Source organism: Pinus tabuliformis, chromosome 4_2 (assembly GCF_031772625.1).
Source record: "Pinus tabuliformis cultivar Carrire ecotype Pingquan chromosome 4_2, CPIR1, whole genome shotgun sequence".
Taxonomy (NCBI): domain Eukaryota; kingdom Viridiplantae; phylum Streptophyta; class Pinopsida; order Pinales; family Pinaceae; genus Pinus; species Pinus tabuliformis.
In genome coordinates, this window is record NC_142304.1 from 297,580,176 (window position 1) to 297,595,596 (window position 15,421).

Here is a 15,421-nt window from a genome sequence, read left to right on the forward strand (position 1 = left end):
GATTCTCTTGTGGATCTAAGAGATAGACATGTAGGAGTACCATGGATCATGGGTGGGGACTTCAACATGATCAAATCAATTTCAGAGAAAAAAGGAGGAACCAGAACTTTAAACAAAGACTCCATAGCATTTCAAAAGTTTATAGATAGTATGAAGCTAGTTGACATGGATATGAGTAATGGCCTCTTTACTTGGAACAATAAAATAGGAGGAGAGTCTCAAGTAGCCTCAAAGTTAGACAGATCCATAATCTCAGAGGACCTTATGCTCACTGACAAGGAAATGATAGCGAGAATTCTCCCCTTTGGAGGCTCGGACCATTGGCCTGTACAACTTGAGGTTCAGGGCATTGGCACCCCCAAGAATAGACCTTTTAGATTTGAGAACATCTGTCTCACCCACCCAGATTTCATTAGCAACATTGCAAGATGGTGGATAGAAGATCTACATATTCAGGGTACAAGAATGTTTCTGCTACACAAAATACTAAAGCACATCAAGCTCAGACTTAAAGACTGGAACAAGAATGAATTTGGCAATATTTTTGAAGCGAAAAAAGCTGTTGAAGACAAAATGCAGGAACTCAATCAAGCCCTTATCAAGGATGGCTTTGACAAAGTCAGAAATGATCAAGTTACCAAACATCATCAAGACTAGGAGAATTTATGTAAACAAGAGGAAATATTTTGGAGACAAAAATCTAGAGTTCAATGGCTAAAAGAAGGGGAGCGAAACACTAGATTTTTCCATAGATCCACCATGGCAAACAGATCTCATAATAGGATATCTTCGATCAAGGATGAGGGAGGTCATCTTCTTAATTCTCATGAAGAAATAGAAACTGTGTTAGTCCAGCACTTTCGAGGTATAGCAAAGGAAACCATTTCAGACAAAGATCATTCTATCAGGGACTTAACAAGGCATATACCTAGGCTTGTAACAAGAGAGGATAAATTCAATCTTAATAGGCTAGTGACTGAAGAGGAGGTTAGTGAGGTCATCAAAGAAATTCAGAATGGTAAAGCACCTGGCCCTGATGGTTTCAATGTGGATTTCTTTAAAGCTTGCTGGAACATTGTTAAACAAGACATTTTGAATGTGGTGGAGGATTCCAGAATGAATAGAACCATTTTGAAGGTGCTCAATACTTCCTTCATCTCCTTGATCCCCAAACAGGACAATGCTCAGACTCCAGATAGGTTTAGACCCATAGCTTTGTGCAATGTGGTGTACAAGATAATTTCTAAGGTTGTTGCCAATAGACTCAAACCACTTCTTCCTATTCTAGTTTCTGTGGAGCAATCTGGTTATGTGGAGGGCAGACAAATTCTCAATAATATCATTCAAGCGCATGAGGTGGTGCACTCATTGTTAAGCAACAGGAAGGCTAGCATGATCATGCAATTGGACCTAGCCAAAGCTTATGATAAGTTGAATTGGACCCATATCAGGAAGGTCCTTATAGCTTTTAGGTTTGATCATAACTGGGTAAGATGGGTCATGGCCATGGTGACTTCTTCTAGCTTTTCAATTCTGGTTAATGGGTCTCCCTCCAAGACTTTTACTCCTTCAAGAGGCCTCAGGCAGGGAGATCCGCTCTCTCCCTTTCTCTTCATCCTCATGATGGAAGGACTTGGTTGGTCAATCAAGCATGGGAAAGAAGTTGGCAACATCAAGGGGCTCCAACTTTTTGAGACTGGACAGGCTTTGTCCCATCAACAATTTGTTGATGATACCATGCTGCAGGGAATCCCCACGGTCAAAGAAGCTCTAGCCTATAAACAAATCTTGTGTGACTTTGCCATGGCTACAGGTATGGAAGTCAATCTCTCCAAATCTAAGATTTTTTTCTTTAATACCAATATTTCTATTCAGAGAAATATCTCCAGAATTCTGGGCTTTCAAAGGGATGTCCTTCTCTCCAAATACTTGGGAGTTCTTGTAACTGATAAACCTTTGCACAAGAGAATTTGGGAGCCGGTGATTAACAAGATGCAAGATAAAATCAAGAAATGGACTACGAGATCTTTAAACTTGGCTGGTTGATTAGTGCTTACAAAAGCTATTCTTCAATCTATCCCCGTCTTCATGCTATCAGCCCTTCCAACTCCAAAAGGAGTTTTGCAACAATTTAGAACCATTCAAAGAGACTTTCTTTGGGGTAAGGGGGAGCAGAGAAAGAAATGGGCCTTGGTAGCCTGGGATAAGATTTGCAAACCTAAAGATCATGGGGGTCTTGGATTGGATGATCCGGAAGTACTAAGCAAAGTCTTAGGGGCCAAATTATGGTGGTGTTGGGTAAAAGATCCAAAGGCTCAGTGGGCTAGTATCTGGAAAGAAAAATATGCCAGCACTTGGCAAGACAATGATCACATAAGGATGAATGGCATCATAAAAGGCTCACACATCTGGAATAAGGCCTGGGAGAATAGAAGCTTAGTACAAAAAAATAGTTTCTGGGAAATCAGAGAGGGAGATCTTGCTTTGTTTTGGGAGGATAAATGGAAATAAGAACCTACACTGTTAAGAGAGGACTTTCTGGACCTCAAGAAAGAAACTGATACCAAAGGGTTTCTTAGGGTAAAAGATTTTTGGGATCAAACCAATAGTGAAGGAAAATGGAGAACCTGGAAGAATATAGATTACAAGGATGATAGCCCCTTGAAAGCAAAAGCTGAGGCACTTCTGAAAATGTTGGACCAAAGGAAAATTTTAGTGACAGGTGGGCATGACCAACTTAGATGGGGTAACAATAATGAAGGTACCTTCAATCTTAAGGAGGCAAAATGCAAACTCCTTGAGCTGGACTCCAATGTATCGGACAGGGTTTGGCAGAACCTATGGAGGCATCAAGGATGGATGAAGATCAAACTCTTCATGTGGCTGGTTCATCATAAGAAAATTCTGACTTGGGAAAACATTCAGAAGAGGGGTGTTCTGGGCCCTTCCAGATGCCAGCTCTGTGAGGCCCAGGAGGAAACAATGGAGCACCTTCTCAATGATTGTATTTTCACCTCCAGTTTGTGGGATACTTTTGCCACTATTTTCCGACAGACAGACAGGGACAAAGGAAGCATTATCAACACCCTAAATAACTGGAGACGAAACTTCTCTGATTATGAATTTCTTTGCTCAGCTTGGGCTTTAACGCCAAGCTTCATAATATGGAATGTCTGGAAAGAAAGGAACAACAGAATCTTCAAAAATGAAAAAAGTTCCTCCCAACGCATTTTTGAGCAGATCTTAAGACAGCTTAAGGAGACGGTAGGTACTATTGTGAGAACTTCCCCAAAGAATCCACCTTCAGAAGCTAAAATGCAGATACTTCTTCAGTTGGGTATGTAGGGGCTTATACCACAGGGCTTGGATAGGAAGGTAATGAAACTGGACACTAAGCAGGATTACTGGCATCCCCTCCCACAGGGTTTTTTGAAATACAACATTGATGGGGCCTCAAAAGGCAACCCGGGTATTGCTAGCTTTGGAGGGGTGTTAAGGGATGAGAATGGTTGTATCCTTTTTATTTTCCATTTCCATTTGAGAAGAGCCACGAATAATATGGCAGAATTAATGGCTCTTGAGCATTGTTTAGAATTCCTGAAGTAGAATAATCTCCAGAATATAATAGTTGAAGTTGATTCTGAGTTAATCATTAACTCGGTCAAGAGAATCAGCTATGGCATGGAGCCAAAAAAAGTCTCAAAACACTAGAGGTTGCTTCAGGTCTTTCAACGGATTCAGCTTCACCTCCTGGGCTTACGTACCGTGAGTTTTACCCATGTGCTAAGGACGACAAATAAATTGGCAATCCTGGCCAATCAAGGGGTGCTCTGCACCAAAAGCTGGGTCGAGCTGAGTTGGCAAGAGATGCCTCAGAATAGATTAAAGGTGTTGTGTCAAGATCAGGCGGATGATGACAGAATGGTGTTTCGCAATAGAGCCACAAAGACGGGGTCTAATTGATTTGGTCTATTGATGAAATGTTTTTGTTTATTTATGAAGTGTTATTTCCGAAGTAAGATCATTTTTGGGATGCAGGTCACTGTTGGCCTCCTCAACCCTAGCAAGAACAAACGTAGAAGTCTCTGGAGGAGGTTGCTTGGCAGACGTTGTTTCTTGGATAGACGGCTAGATGGAGGAATTTTCAGCTTCCTTTGGTTCAGTCGCTCGAGGAGATGGGTTGGTGCGAGGGACCAGATTCCTGGCTTTCTCGACAGACTCAAACCCCTTGTTTTTCTTTCTGTGGTGGCAATACTGCTCGCAGGGTGGTTTCTGGATTATCGCAAGGCCTTCAAGCTGAAAGTGGTTTTTCAGAGTTGGGAGCGATTCCACTCACAAAGCAACATGTGGCTAAGGGATGGGAAGGAATACCGCCCTCATCGCACAGTAATTCTCGGTGCTTTTGGCGCGTGTGATATGTTCCATAGTCGTTGGATCAAGCACGATGATTCTATAGTCAATATTAAGCGAGCATGTTGGTGGGTCCATGGTGTTTATCGCGTAGACTCAAAAACCCCAGTTTTTCTTTCTGTGGTGGCAAGACCGCTCGCTGGGTGGTTTCTGGTTTATCGCAGGGCCTTCAAGCTGAAAGTGGTTTTTCGGAGTTGGGAGTGATTCCACTCACAAAGCAACACGTGGCCAAGGGACGGGAAGGAATACCGCCCTCATCATGCAGTAATTCTTGGTGCTTTTGGCGCGTGCAATATGTCCCACAGCCGTTGGATCAAGCACGACGAATCCACGGTCAAGATTAAGCGTGCATGTTGGTGGGTCCAGGGCGTTTATCGCGTGGTCATTTTCTGTGCTTTTAGGTCTTGCGATATTATCCTCCGCCGTTGGATCTGGCGAGGAGATTCGATGATCGAGGTTAAGTATGCAGGTCCGGGTGTGCGTTATCTTCTGTGCTTGTTGTGCTTCATGATGGGTATCGGTGGATTTCGGGTGGACTACATGCTCGAGGATTATCCCCCTATTCGGACGCGAAATCCTTTTAGAACAGTCCCTATTTCCTCATCGGGTCCGTTTCTAATTTTAAAGTGGTTGCATGTTCTCGCCCCGATTTAAGCCTCGACTGTCTGATCTCTAAGGGGGGATCGAACGGTCTCGGCTTTTGTTTGTATTTCGTGGGTTTTGTAGTTTTGTTTGTGGGACCTTGGCTCGGCTTTTAAGCCTTTAGCTCGGTGACCTAGGCTTTATGTGGTTTGATATTTCTTTGGCCCACAGTTCCTTTGGAACTGTTGTATTTTATGTAATTTGTTTTCCGATTTAATGAAATAGAAGGTACGACTCTTGCTTTAGCAAAAAAAGAAGAAGAAGAAATTAGATATTTTGTCTCCATTGATATTAATGTGATTTAGTAATATATTATTTTTATTTATAAAAAAATTATAAATTTATTAAAAAAAAGTAATTGTATTTAAATAATTTATAAATAAGATAAGTAAAAAATACATTTGATTTAGTTAAATTATTTTTATCAAAAAAATATTTATTATACAAAACTTTAATATTATTTTAAATTAATAAATTTAGTCTAATTTAAAAATTAATTATTTGATATTTACAATTTTAAAGAATTTATTCAAAATATTTTTAAAATATTTTTAATTCTTAAAATTAATTAAATTAAATTATAAAATCAAATTCGAATAAGTAGAATAAAGATACTTTTGTAAATTTTATCAATTAAATTATAATTACAAATAAAATATTCAAAATAAATATTTTTTTTTTTTTTTTTTTTTTGTAAGCTAGGATGGTACTCTTTCTATTACTTGATCAACAGAACATTACATCATTTCAAAACTGTTGCAGCCCGCCCACGTGGGGAAACCGGGTCAGAAATCCACCTATAGTTTTTAATTGCAGCCCAAAAATAGAAGGTCCACAGTCTAATTGTCTTAGCTAAATAAACGATGCAGTCTTGAAACTTACTAATACTACTAATCTGCATTACTTGCTTTTCCCTATCTTTAACATGTAAAAAGCCATAATCAAAAAAACTATTGCTGTTTCTAAACATATCTTATGTCAGTCATTGCCCGCATCTGGTTGCTGGTTGGCTGCTCCCACTGGTTCTGGATGGTCCCTATTCAGCATTTGCTGGATTGCATCCAGCTTCTCCTCCTGCCTTGCCATTGCTATGCGAATGAAGCTCAATTCTCTGCGGATGTCTGGATTTCCTTGGGCCAACTCAACCATCTCCTTTGCCACTTGCTCCAGAGCCTTGGCCATTAATCCCTTCATCACCCAATAAATATGAAGAGACTGCTTGAACAATGACATTCGCCCCCTGGTATGACCAGGGTCATGGAGAAGAAACTCCCACTCTTCCATCTCCTCTGCAGATTGATCCTGTAACGACTCCTCTTCAAGATACTGCACGATTCTACGCACAGCAGGGTTGGAGTTACGGTAGTAAGCCTGTTCAGCCCTTCGAATTCTGTGGTTCACCGTCTTCTTTTGTTTTTTGTCTTTACTCTGGCCGCGCCTGGAATTCTCCCCCTCCTCCTGCGCTTTCCTCCTCTGCCCTCGGCCTCTTTTCCGCTCTGAATCCCCTTCCCTATTGGGTGTCTTACTGCGTTTCCTCAAGCCATAACGGCGGACCTTCGAGTCCTGCGACTCGGACTGGTCCTCCCCCGCCTGCTCATTTACATCATCCGCCGAGTTCTTTTGGGGGTAAAGACGTTCATTCCCTGCGCCAGGAACAAAATAAATAAAAATAATTAAATGAAATATTCACAACTATTTTTTTATATTTAATTTTTAAATTATTAAATTTATAGTTAATTTTTAAATTAATTAAATTATAATTACAAATAAAATATTCAAAATAAGTAAAAATAATTAAATGAAACATTCTCGGCCTGGAGTATGCCGTAAAACTGCTTCTGCTTGGCTAAGAGCTCGTCTTCCTCGGACGTAAGGAAACAGGTTAACGACCCAAGACCCAGAGGCATCTGGCAGGAGTGAGAGCCTGCTCCCGATTACGGACCACCAGCAGGGTTATGCCAGGTGGCGTGGTTTTCCTATTTAACAGTGATGAGTCAAAGCCAGCATTCGCGGATAGCAGCCAGAGATGGCTGTCCTCACTGTTGGTTTGACACCTGAGTTGATAGGTTTTACCACCTTCGGAAAAAAAAAATTAAATGAAACATTCACAACTAATTTTTTTTATTTAATTTTTAAATCATTAAATTTATAGTTAATTTTTAAATTAATGTGTTAATAATTAATGAATTAATAAAAATAAAACTTAATGAATAAATAAATTCAATTAATTATTTTATTTACAAAGTTAGTTTATATATATATATATATATATATATATTCGTTTCTTTTTAGATAAATTAAGTTATAAAAATAAAAATTATGATGATGATGGTGGTGGTTAACGTCCACTGAGACCAAACTTTGGTCTATCGGACCTAAAGAAACAAATTATTTAGTTTGATTTAAGATTTTATTCCTATGCTCAAAAAACTTGGAGAGAAGCCTCCCGAGCTCACTATAATTTTGACATTGTAAAAGGCTAGGAAGGTCAGTGTTGCGACAAAGATTATGAAACTGAGATCTAATGTGGTTGTATGCGAGGCACTCTAAGAGGAAGTGGTTTTCATTCTCAATGTTCCTATTCTCACAGAGATGGCAAATCCTTTCCATCCATGGCGTTTTAGGAACTGCCCAACGACCTGTTTCACTATGGAGCTCATGAGAGTTCATTCTAATCTTCACTATATTAATTTTCTTCTTTGAGCTAGTTAAAACAAAGAGATAATTTTGATCTTCTAGGGTGGGGTGACCTTCTTATAATAACTTAATTTTCTTTTAGCTGCTAAATCTTTCTCACACCACATTTTTTCTTTGAACTGAGAAGTAACAATATTTTTAATGTTATTAATGTTTTGCAAAGCATCATTCTCGTTGATCTCCCAAATGTTTAACTAGGCCTTTGTGTCTTTATACCACCCCCGCTTGAGCCTTAGGTGGGTTTGGCTAGAATTTAAAGCTAGCTTAGGAAGTCTATGATCTCCTATGTTATTGAGTTTGTGCTTGTGCAATAGAAGCCTAGTCATAGCTAGGCTCTCGATAGGGGAAAGACCTACTTTTATAAGTACAATAGGATAGGGTGTACTGCTTTTAATTTTCAGGTTATACGTTATAAAACGCTTCTATATTTGCTCAATCTTTCTCCAAGATTCTCTAGATATGTTGCAACCCTAGAACTCACATCCATATAAGATAACATGAATGACTAAAGTTTCAAAGAGGAACTTCTTTTTATCCCACATTACGAGGTTTTCTGTTTTACAATTATTTTCAAGACCAAAATAAGCTTTCCACCCCCCATTAATCCTTTTCTCAATGCTATAGTTCCAGTTGAGCTTGTGATGAATATAAATTCCTAGGTACTTGTAAGAATACACTTCCTCCAAGTTATTATTGTCATACATAAAATTAGCGTAAGTGTCCTTCTTGGATTTGATAATCATAACTTTTGTTTTGTCAGTGTTAACAATCATACCCATGGTAGAGAAGAAATCCTTAAGAAGCCTAACTTGCTTATCAAGATCAGATGGGCACCTTGCGAGAAGAACAATATCGTCAGCATAGAGAAGAAGGATGATGACTATCTCAGCTAAGATCGTTCCAGCACAACCTGCTTCCTCTAAATAACCTTCAAGCTTGTCGATGTAAATGCCAAATAGGGTAGGGGAGAGGGGGCAACCTTGTTTAACTCCAATATTACATTTAATATCTTTCGACCACCCCTCATTTCTTTTTAGCTTGGCAATTACATTCTCGTATAATCTTATAGCGGCAGCTCTCAACTCGAAAGGAACCTTTAGCTCTTCTAATATATTCCAAAGGTTGTTTCTAGGAACCATATCGAAAGCCTTTCTAAAGTCCACAAAGCAACAAAAGAGATTGGATTTATCATTACAACATTCCTCCACAATGATCCTAAGCGTGACGAGGTGGTATGTTGTTAAGTGATGCCTTCTAAAACCCGCTTGGCCTTTAGCCCACTTACCTTCACTTTCAAGCCATATGCTCAACTTATTTTCCAAAATAATACCATATAACTTAGCTAAGAGAGGGCTGATCATAATGGTCTGATAATTAGAGCGGTTATTTGTATCCCCACTTTTAAAAATAAGGATAATGAGGCTCTCAGTCCATGGTTTAGGGAACCCTTGCTTGACTGCTTGATTGAAAAGCTTGTGGATGTGGGGGATGAGGACAGGGCCTCCAATTTTTAAGGTTTCTGCCTGGTAACCTTCGATGTCCTTAGCTTTCCCATTTGCCAGGCGTTTAACCCCAAAATAAATGTCTTCTAATGAGAAAACTTATTTTGTTGTGAGCAAGGTTTCAAAGTTATCCATGACATTTGGAGATTCATAAAGCTTTTTAAGATAGGAATTCCAATCGTGTAAAGAAATTTTATTATTATCTTTGGTTTTCCTAGTCAGAATCTGCCTCCAAAATTTCGTAGGATCTACCTTAGAGAGGTGTAAGAGATTCTCTTGTCTTTTACGAATGTACTACCTCTTTTTCCTTTTAGTTAGGGCTTTATATATTTTTATCTTGCCCATTTTAAGAGATTCATCAAAACTTCCTTAATTTCTCTCCTCGCACTTTTACAATATTTGTCATACCATGGGTTGGTTTTGCTATTTCTTTTATTATTTGAAATTTCAATTGAGAACTTGTTAATATAATATGAGAGGGTTGTAGTAAAATTATGATATAGGTCTTCTATGTTGTCTATACTAGATAAAGGAAGCAAATTAGTTTTTAATTCATTTAGAAAGAGATTGCTTTTATTTCAATCAAATATTAGGTTCTTTTGGCTATAAGGATTATTTTCTATGGGATCTCTATGCATGACAAAATTGAGAGTTATAAGTAAATGCCTATGATCAGAGTCAGGCTCGTGGTCATTTAAGATGTAAAAATTTATTATTTCGTTGTATAAGGAGAGGTCGGAAATAACATAGTCTACCACGTTGCTACCAAGCCCATGGATGTAGGTCATCTGGCTAGAATTGGGCCACTTCTTTAGACCATTGCAAATTATGATATCCTGAGCACTACAGAGCTTGACTAGCTCCAACCCAAACAAATTCTCCCTAAGTTCTTTAGAGCTCCTTTTGTACCTACTAGCCAGAGTAGGGTCTTTGTCTAACCAAAGAGGATTAGGGTTGGAATGATTGCTTAGAATAATAGCTTGGTTGCTTGAAGTTCAAGCATTAAAGTCACCTATTAAAAGGATATTACCTTCATTCCTTAGGCTAGAAATATCATTCTCTAAACCATTGTAGGGACTATTTTTATCTAGATTCTTCTTCTTATAGAAGTTAGAATTGATGGGGGGAAAATAACATATTGCTATGTAGGTCTTTTTATTATTAATGTCAGTGATCTCTATCCAACTATATTGGTTGTAAGGGTCGTTTTTATAAATCCTAGCATGGGGGGAGATGTTCTTCTTAATGTAACAAGCTATTCCCCCAATGCCTCTACGGGAGGATCGCTTGTTCCAGGTAGACCATAGCGTAAAGCCATCTATGTTAGGGACCTTAGATTCTTCGTGCTCCCAAGTTTCAACAAGCAAAATAATATCAACATCATTTGAGATCCAACTTAGCTTGGGGCCTTTGTTCCATGGAAAACCTCGGCAGTTCCAAGAAAGAATCTGAAGCATGTTGAATTGCTATTTATTACTATCTTTTTGGTTTCTATCTCGGATAAAGGCTTTTCTATTTCTGATTATTGCCCATTTTCCTTCCTTCCTTCCTAACTTCTTTTACCTTTTGAACCTCCTTTCTTAATTCTGCTTGATCTTCTGGAATGAGATCTTCATTTATAAATAATCTCGTTCCTTTTAGAATTGAGGTTTTACTAAGTATGTCATACTTATGATCAGTAGAGCTCACCTTTATTCGGATTAGTCTTCCTTTATTCTCAGTTAATTTCCCCAACCTTGTTGCTTCTGTGAGACACGTTGTTTCAATTTGTAATCTATTATGTAATTCTGTTTGGGCTATGGCTAAAGTATCCTCATCTACCTCCTCTTTTAAACCGAAGATTATAAGGTTCAAGGCCCTTTTGTTACGCTCATGGTCTAATTCTATTAATTTTTTCATTTCATCTTTAATTGGTTTGATATCTAATTTATCTACCACATTATTTAGGGTGAGGCAACTATTAACTTTTTCTTCTAGTTCTTTAATCATGTCCTTCATTTTAAAACTCTCTAAAGTATCAACATCTCCTTGCTGGGATGTTTGGTTAGTATCTTGGTTTTGTTTTTCTATAACCTGCAACCTAGTCTCCATTGCCACCATTTTATTCTCCAATAGTTCTAGTTTATTTTCTATTTGTTTTTGGATCGTGTCTTCAAGAGATGCAAATTTATTTTCCAGCATGGCTTCTAACTATTTTTGTAGCTTGACTTCTCTTTCTTCTCTATGTTTCTCTAAAGACTCTATATACTCATAAAGGCCTTGTAGAGTAACTGTGCTAGGTCTGCCTTTGGTAATCTTTGGTAGCTGTGGTGAAATATTCATACTTGAAAATATATGAGCAAATATGTATTAGAAAAAGATAAGGAATGTGTGCACCTGATATCAGCAAACTTGATTGTAGATCGCACTTGCCCCAGATTGGATTGACCGCAGATCCAAAGGTAAAAACCCACGAGTTTTTAGTCACAACAAATGGCTCATTATAAAAGATATTAAATTAATACCGCAAAGAGATCGTAAATACATCACCCTAAATTATTACGCAGAGAGATCGTAAATTATTGCCGCAGAGATTATAAATACATCACCCTAAATTATTACCACAGAGAGATCGTAAATTATTACCGCAGAGATCGTAAATACATCATCCTAAATTATTACCGCAGAGAGATCATAAATACATCACCATAAATTATTACCGCAGAGAGATCATAAATATATCACCCTAGATCGTAAATACATCACCCTAAACTATAATTATCTTACCAGAAACATTGTAATCACAAATATAAACAGGTTTTGCACTTTCATATTACACTCCAAAAACTTTGTTTTTGGCTAATTTTTTAAAGATTTTGTGGTTCTTTTATTTCTTAGGTCTTAACTTACAACTACATATTTAAAATGGGTCAAATTTTGATTTAGTTTTTACTTTAAGATTTTTTTTCGATTGTTTGTATTTGTCTTCTCCGCCACTTTAACATAGATCAGGTTTTCACTTTTCAAGCTTATTCTTCTCCTATCTTAAATAATTAACTCAACTCTATAAGTTTTATAATGGTTCCAAATTCCATTACAATTACGAAAAATGAGGTAACAAACTAAGAAGGAAAGTCATATAGTCTCTAGGGAAGGACTAATAAAAATTTCATTTGAATGGTTGCAAATCCCTTTATCTTAAGAAAATATTAACATAACAACCTTCAAATATCATAACCATGAATGCACTAGGTTTTTATTTTATTTTAATTTATTTCTTTTAATCCTTCACCATATTATGAGATACAAACAATATGCTTGGGCGAATGAGTTTCTAGCTCAATAAACTAATGTATTGTGAATAATTTTATTTGCAAAGCCTCTTTACCCAAAAGATTCCAACTTTGAACCAAATATGAAGAATCAACCACAACTGGATAAAATTCATTGCTTCCATTTAAGCTTAATTCTAACAACCCGACAAGTTCCTTTTATAAAAAAAATAATATTTCTTTAAAATCCAAGCCCATCTAGAACCCATATACCCTAAAACACTTGCCCATACCAGTTGACAGAAACCGCTTATGTCTAATAATAAAAAATACCTCAATTGCTTAACATCTTTTGGCAATCCCATGAATTGAAACAAATCTGAACAAAAGATGAAAACAAAAGAATTTGTATCAAATTCCTTCAGTCCAAAGCAAATTTGAGAATACCTCTTTTGATCGTGTGCATCCTCAATTGCTTAACATCTTTTGGCAATCCCATGAATTGAAACAAATCTGAACAAAAGTTGAAAACAAAAGAATTTGCAACAAATTCCTTCTATCTAAAGCAAATTTGAGCATACCTCTTTTAATGGTGAGCGTAGGATAGATCCAAGAAACAACCGTGAAGATGAAAACAATAGATCTGCTCCAACCTTTTGGTAATTTGGCGGAATCCGCCACTTGTAAGTAAATAGAGAGGTACCTGCCTTGTAAAATTGTTGGATGTTTTTCTAATCAATGAATTTCAAAACCAAATTACCTCTCAAATTTAAAAGGTTTCACAATCCTGATTTTTTTTTAAAGAAATTTACCCTTCACAATTCCATCATTCAGGTCTATTTTCCAACTCTGTGTGGCAGGTAAAATAAAAGAGTGGGGTATAACTTTTTGATATCCTTTAGTGCTCCATTTGGCCAACGAGAGGGATGGAAAAAATGCAAAGAGAAGGAAAAAAAATATAAGTTATAACCTATAACACCAACACTCTTTCTAAGTTCCAATATTTTTGTTCCATGATCCGGAGTTAGGACCACAATCCACCACATAGGATTTGATATTATTATAATATCAGTGATCACAAAAAGAGACAAAATATGTGATAGATTTGTCAAATGGAAAAGAATGTTAAAAGAACCATACAATCCAAAATTTTCATATATACAATGTTAAAATAACTGTACAATCCAAAATTTTCATATGTACAATGTTAAAATAACTGTACAATCCAGAATTTTTATAAATACTTGACAATCCATCTGCCTGGGAGGTAAAAATTCACCAACCCATGGTGCCAATTAATTGAAATGATTTAAACCTATAGCCCTTCAATTTTAATTTAGGTAAGGTTGAAACTTGACATAAACCATATATATTGTCACAAACCCACGTTAATATGCCTAAGTAAAGACAAATAGACAAAAACAAAATAAAACATGAGATAGTCAATTTCTTACCTTTCATTACTTTTTACACCTTAAAGGCACATGATTTATATTAATAGAATAGTTTTTTATTTAAAAGACATTACTATGCAAATGATTGTGTTACATATGTATGGTATAATCTTTTCGGCATCATACAATTCTTTTGTCATTTACATGTCTGAGCATATAACATTAAAGTCACCTCCCGGTACCATACGACTTAAGGTCAATTAATTATCTGAGTACCTAGCATTAAAGTTCCACTGTTATTCGTTTAATTCGACCTTAGGTACATGACTTACACCAACCTCTAACTGTAAGCTTATGGTTTGCCCCTATATTGGCAGAATCGTTGTTCTGGAATTTTCAGAGTGCAGCACAGTTGTATGCCATGCCCTCGGTAAGAGTTCCTCATCCACGGCTCTCCGGAGGGCAACCCATCGGACGGTGGATATGGAAACTCTCCTCCTTATGGCACTCGATTGTAGCTTACCCTTGGTATTCTCCCGATTCTGGTAGGGGTGTTCATCTTCAGTCTAAAGTTTCAAGCTCTTCGAATAGGTAGGGTTTACACTTAACATCTTCCTCTGGCTTCCATAATGGTCTATGTGTTGAATTTTAAGGTTCTGACCCTGTCTACAAGTCTACCAGACTCCTTGCCAAGCTCTTAATTCCAGAAGGTGGTGACTAAATTGCTATTCAAATCCTAGGTACAGTGTTTCACTCTCAATGCATTTTCTTACTCGCTTACTCTGTTACATTCCTTATTCTGATTATGCTTTTTTTCTTGTTTAGGTACTGCTGAAGGGTTTCAACGCCCTTCTAGTTCGGAATGACTGATGGGGTTCAAGTCTGCCATTCGGTATGCCAAGCTTTACAAAACTACATCCATGCTTGGTTGTCGGGTAATGTGTATCGTTCAAGCTATGATACCCCCTTGGTGTTAGAGTTAGAAGAGAGGGATTAATCCATCTGAATCTTCAGTTAAATTTGCATTCCGGCTTGTAATAATTTTAAACTTGTCTTTCTGTAAAGAATGGACTCTCTCTGCATTGGAAACAATTATGCCGGCATAGATGGTTCAGACTAGTCTTTCAAGAGATGCTTCTCTATTTATTTTTGATAAGTTTATGTCTAGTTGGGTCTTTCGGCATCAGCTTACTCTTGGTTTTCCTGAATGTTAAAACATGGGTTTCCCACAGGGATAACCCAAAAATATTATGTTTATGAGGGTGTGTCCCTGCTTTACTAAGACGGAACCCTTGAGTTCATGAACAAACTGTTTTCTTTTATCTAATTGAGTTCGGATTTTGATTGTATAGTTAACTTTGTCATAAAGCATTTCCTCCTATATATTAACAATACTGAGGATTTCAAGGGAGTGTTATGATAAGTCTATCATCTAGTTGACAGATGTTTGATAACTTGCAATTCATATTTATTTTCTGGCTTTAATGGTATAATGGTTACCTGTTATGTGTGATAAGAAATATTT

At 37.2% G+C, this 15,421-nt stretch overlaps 1 long non-coding RNA gene across 1 annotated transcript; it reads left to right on the forward strand.

Moving 5' to 3' along the window:
* Positions 1–14,230: 14,230 nt before the first annotated feature.
* On the forward strand, positions 14,231–15,252 carry LOC149169177 (uncharacterized). Its single transcript, XR_016259369.1, has 2 exons — positions 14,231–14,636; positions 14,722–15,252. It is a non-coding gene; the product is annotated as an uncharacterized LOC149169177 (long non-coding RNA).
* Positions 15,253–15,421: the final 169 nt, after the last annotated feature.